This window comes from Triticum aestivum, chromosome 2D, assembly GCF_018294505.1.
Source record: "Triticum aestivum cultivar Chinese Spring chromosome 2D, IWGSC CS RefSeq v2.1, whole genome shotgun sequence".
Classification (NCBI taxonomy): Eukaryota; Viridiplantae; Streptophyta; class Magnoliopsida; order Poales; family Poaceae; genus Triticum; species Triticum aestivum.
Window position 1 is genome coordinate 250084050 of NC_057799.1, and position 5067 is coordinate 250089116.

Sequence of the window (5067 nt, forward strand, 5' to 3'; positions counted from 1 at the left end):
GAGAAAGGGCAATGCACGGTACCGAAGAGGCTAGCAACGATGGAAGGGTGAGAGTGCGTATAATCCATGGACTCAACATTAGTCATAAGAACTCACATACTTATTGCAAAAATATATTAGTCATTGAAAAAATGTACTACGCGCATGCTCCTAGGGTGATAGATTGGTAGGAAAATACCATCGCTCGTCCCCGACCGCCACTCATAAGGAAGACAATCAATAAATACTTCATGCTCCAACTTCGTTACATAACTGTTCACGATACGTTAATGCTACGGGAATCACAAACTTCAACACAAGTATTTCTACAATCCACAACTACCCACTAGAATGACTCTAATATCACCATCTTTATATCGCAAAACTATTGCAAGGAATCAAACATATCATATTCAGTGATCTACAAGTCTTATATAGGATTTTATTACTAACCATGTGAATGACCAGTTCCTGTCAACTCTCTAAATAGATATAAGTGAAGCAAGAGAGTTTAATTCTTTCTACAAAAGATATGCCCATGCTCTAACAAATATAAGTGAAGCAAAAGAGCATTCTACAAATGACGGTTTTCTATGTGAAGAGAAACATGCAATCCAAACTTCAAATGATAAAAGTGAAGCACATGAAGCATTCTATAAAGCCATACTCAAAAGATATAAGTGAAGTGCAATGAGCATTCTATAAATCAACCATGGACTATCTCATACCAGCATGGTGCATAAAATAAAAGTGAAAACTAAATGCAAAAGACGCTCCAAGATTTGCACATATCGCATGAACGAAACGAATCCGAAAACATACCGATACTTGTTGAAGAAAGATGGGACGCCTTTCGGGGCATCCCCAAGCTTAGACGCTTGAGTCTCCTTAAATATTTACTTGGGGTGCCTTGGGGATCCCCAAGCTTGAGCTCCTTCTCCTCACATCGAGACATCCTCGATCTTTGAACACTTCATCCACACAAAACTCAACAGAAAGTTCGGTAAGATCCGTTAGTATAATAAAGCAAATCACTACTCTAAGTACTGTTGCAAACCAATTCATATTTTGTTTTTGCATTTTAGCTACTGTAATATAACTTTTCCATGGCTTAATCCACTGATAGAAGTCAATAGTTTCATCAAAACAAGCAAACTATGCATCAAAAACAGAATCTGTCTTAAACAGGACAATCTGTAGTAATCTGAACATTCACCATACTTCTGGCACTCCAAAAATTCTGAAAAAATTAGGAAAAATAAAAAAATTGTATAGAAAGACAGTGCAAAAAGTTTCAGGACCGTTTGACGTTCCAGTAAAAAAATGTAAAATCGCGCACTACAGCCAAAGTTTCTGTTTTGCATCGCACAAACCAACAAGCAATGTAAACATCCTAAAGGCAAATCTTGGCACATTAATTTTATTTTTAAACTTTATAAAAGCACACAACAGAAATAAATGACTCTCTAAAACTTCCGGGTTGTCTCCCTGGCAGCGCTTTCTTTAAAGCCATTAAGCTAGGCATATAGTGCTCAAGTAATGGATCCACCCGGATCCAAAGGTATATCAAAGCCAATTTTAATTAACAATGATTTGTGATATAGTAGTGAGCACAAAGTAACATATATCATACAACAGCAAAGTCTAACTCTCTTCCTATGCATCGGCATGTCATAAAAGAACAATTCATGAACACATAGTAAAGGCCAATGCATAGTATAAACAGTTTCTTGCAATTTCATCATATTGGAAAAATGGAGAGGCGGTGATGTAGTTCCTCTCTCATAATAATTGCAAGTAGGAGAAGCAAGCACATGCATATTATATCTATCAAAAGCATCATGTGTAGTAGTAAAACGCAACCCATCAATATAATCCTTAATAAGGGCAAACTTCTCCGATATAGTGTAGTCGGGAGAATTCAAAAAGATAATAGGACTATCATGCCTGGGTGTAATAGCAACAATTTCATGTTTAACATAAGGAACTATAGCAAGTTCATCTCCCTAAGCATAATTCATATTGGCATCTTGGCCACAAGCATAGCAAGCATCATCATCAAAAATGGATATTTCAAAAGAATCAACGGGATCATAACAATCATTATAGCAATCATCCTTCAGTAAGCACGAAGGGAAATTAAACAATGTATGAGTTGAAGAGTTACTCTCATTAGAAGGTGGGCACGGGTAGCTAATCCGCTCTTCCTCCTTTTGTTCTTCGCTCTCCTCATCATTTTTTTCATCCAATGAGCTCACAGTTTCATTAATTTCTTCTTCAGTAGACTCCTGCAAAATATTAGTCTCTTCTCGGATAGCAGAGACTTTCTCAATAAATTCATCAATGTCATAATTGTATTTATAATTCTCATAGCAATATTTAAGGATAGCTAAATTTTCAAGTCTATAAATTGAATCATCAAAATCTTCAAACTCTTTAAACAAAGATTCAATTTCACATCCACCCTTAAAAGCAACAAATTCTTCTATTTGTTCCACATCATAGTAATCATATATACCATTAGCATAAGAAGCCAAGGTTTTATTATCATTAAATCTGCATGAAAAGGGAAGGTGTGGAGCCTTAATCCTAGAGCAACAACTATAATCATATCTCAAGCTTAGTTGCCGAGCATACCAATGCAACATATGAATTTGACCCCATAATAGTTCCCCTTTTTGAGTCAAGCGATAATCCCTAAAGTATTCACGTTGATCCAACGTGTCTCCCATTATATAATTGAATGGGGTTTTCTCAGGATTATTAAAGTAGTGCATTATATCTTTCACATAATGAGCATCGAGGGTTTAGGAGGTTCCCCATCTCCATGAGTAGCAAGTACACCTAATTTTTTTGGTATTTCGTGTTCCATATCCATAACTAAAGATAGAGAGCAACTTAGAACAGAAAATAAAAACTACTTAGTGATAAAGCAAACACGCACACACGAGAATATTCACCCCACGCTATAACTCCTCGGCAACGGCGCCAGAAAAAGGTCTTGATAACCCACAAGTATAGGGGATCAATTGTACCTCTTTCGATAAGTAAGAGTGTCGAATCCAACGAGGAGCTAAAGGTAGAACAAATATTCCCTCAAGTTCTATCGACTACCAATACAACTCTACGCACGCTTAACGTTCGCTTTACCTAAAACAAGTACGAAACTAGAAATACTTTGTAGGTGTTGTTGGATAGGTTTGCAAGAATATAAAGAGCACGTAAATAAAATCTATGGGCTGTTTAGATAAAGACATAATAAAGTTATATAGCGAGTGTGGAAAGATGGTGGTAGGAGTTGCGAAATTGTCCCTAAGCAATTGACTACTTTACTAGACTGATAGCAAGTTTTATGTGGGAGAGGCCACTGCTAGCATGTCATCCCTGACTTGGAATTCTATGCACTTACGATTGGAACTACTAGCAAGCATCCGCAACTACTAATGTTCATTAAGGTAAAACCGAACCATAGCATTAAGATATATTGGTCCCCCTTCAATCCCGTATGCATCAATTTCTATGCTAGGTTGAAGCTTTTGTCACTCTTGCCCTCCAATACATAGTCCTATCAACATACAACTAACCCTATGGTGTGATCCACGCGCGCGCTCATATGATGGGCACCAAAGGACAATAACATAACCACAAGCAAATTAAACCAATCATAGCAATTCACAAATTACTGATAGGACAACGAAAATCTACTCAGACATCATAGGATGGCAACACATCATTGAATAATAATATGAAGCATAAAGCACCATGTTCAAGTAGAGGGTACAACGGGTTGCGGGACAGTGGACCGCTATAGATAGATGGGGGAAGGTGATGAAGATGTTGGTGTAGATGACGGAGGTGTTGGTGTAGATTGCGGTGACGATGATGGCCCCGACGGCGTTCCGGCACCACCGGGAGAGAGGGGGGAGAGCTCCCCTTCTTCTTCTTCTTCTTCTTCTTCTTCTTCCTTGACCTTCTCCCTAGACGGGAGAAGGGTTTCCCCTCTGGTCCAAGGCCTCCATGGCATTGGAGGGGCGAGAGCCCCTCCAAGATTGGATATGTCTCTCTATCTCTCTCTTTTTCTGCGTTCCCAATTCTGGCCTTTCACCGTTTCTTATATTCCCGGAGATCCATAACTCCGATTGGGCTGAATTTTGGACACGACCTCTATCCGGATATTAGCTTTCTTGGGGAGAAAGAAGGGCACAAACCACCTTACGGGGTGGCCACGAGGGCCCAGGGCGCGCCCCCTGCCTCGTAGCCCCCTCGGGCATCGTATCGCGTTGATTCTTCTTCCCAAAAATCACATATATTCCAAAAAAATCTCCGTCAGTTTTTATCCCGTTTGGACTCCGTTTGATATGGATTTTCTGTGAAACAAAAAACATGCAACAAATAGGAACTGGCACTGGGCACTGGATCAATATGTTAGTCCCAAAAATAGTATAAAAAGTTGCCAAAAGTATATGAAAGTTGTATAATATTGGCATGGAACAATAAAAAATTATAGATATGATGGAGACGTATCACCGAACGCCTCCTCCTAAGCCTTTAAACCTGCCTATTCTTAAGGAATCATGCCGACAGGACGGTTGGGATACCCACGCCCGTATTGATGAGGATCCTGCAATAAGGGGACACGATCTCTGCTTCGACAAGACGTGCCAATGAAACCGCGTCTCGGAACGTGGAGCGTTGGGCAAAAAAACAGTTCGTTATAATAACCGGGTGGTGACGTGATATCACGTTGCAGAAAAATTGTCAACAGATTGGACTCACAAAGTATTATTTCCTCTGCGGTGGTGTGTGGTATTTGTTTTGCAGAGCCGGGCACATTCGTTGCGTCCGTAGACTGTGTTGGAGTATTCGGAGAAGGAACCCGCCTTGCAATGCCGAAGATAGTTTGCACGCCGGAAACCTCGTCAGCCTGGTTCAGGGGCTACTGAGGGAGTCCTGGATTAGGGGGTCCTCGGGCGTCCGGACTATGGTACGTGGGCCGGACTGATGGCCTGTAAAGGTACAAGACCGAAGACTATCTCCCGTGTCCGGATGGGACTCTCCTTGGCGTGGAAGGCAAGCTTGGCGTCCTAA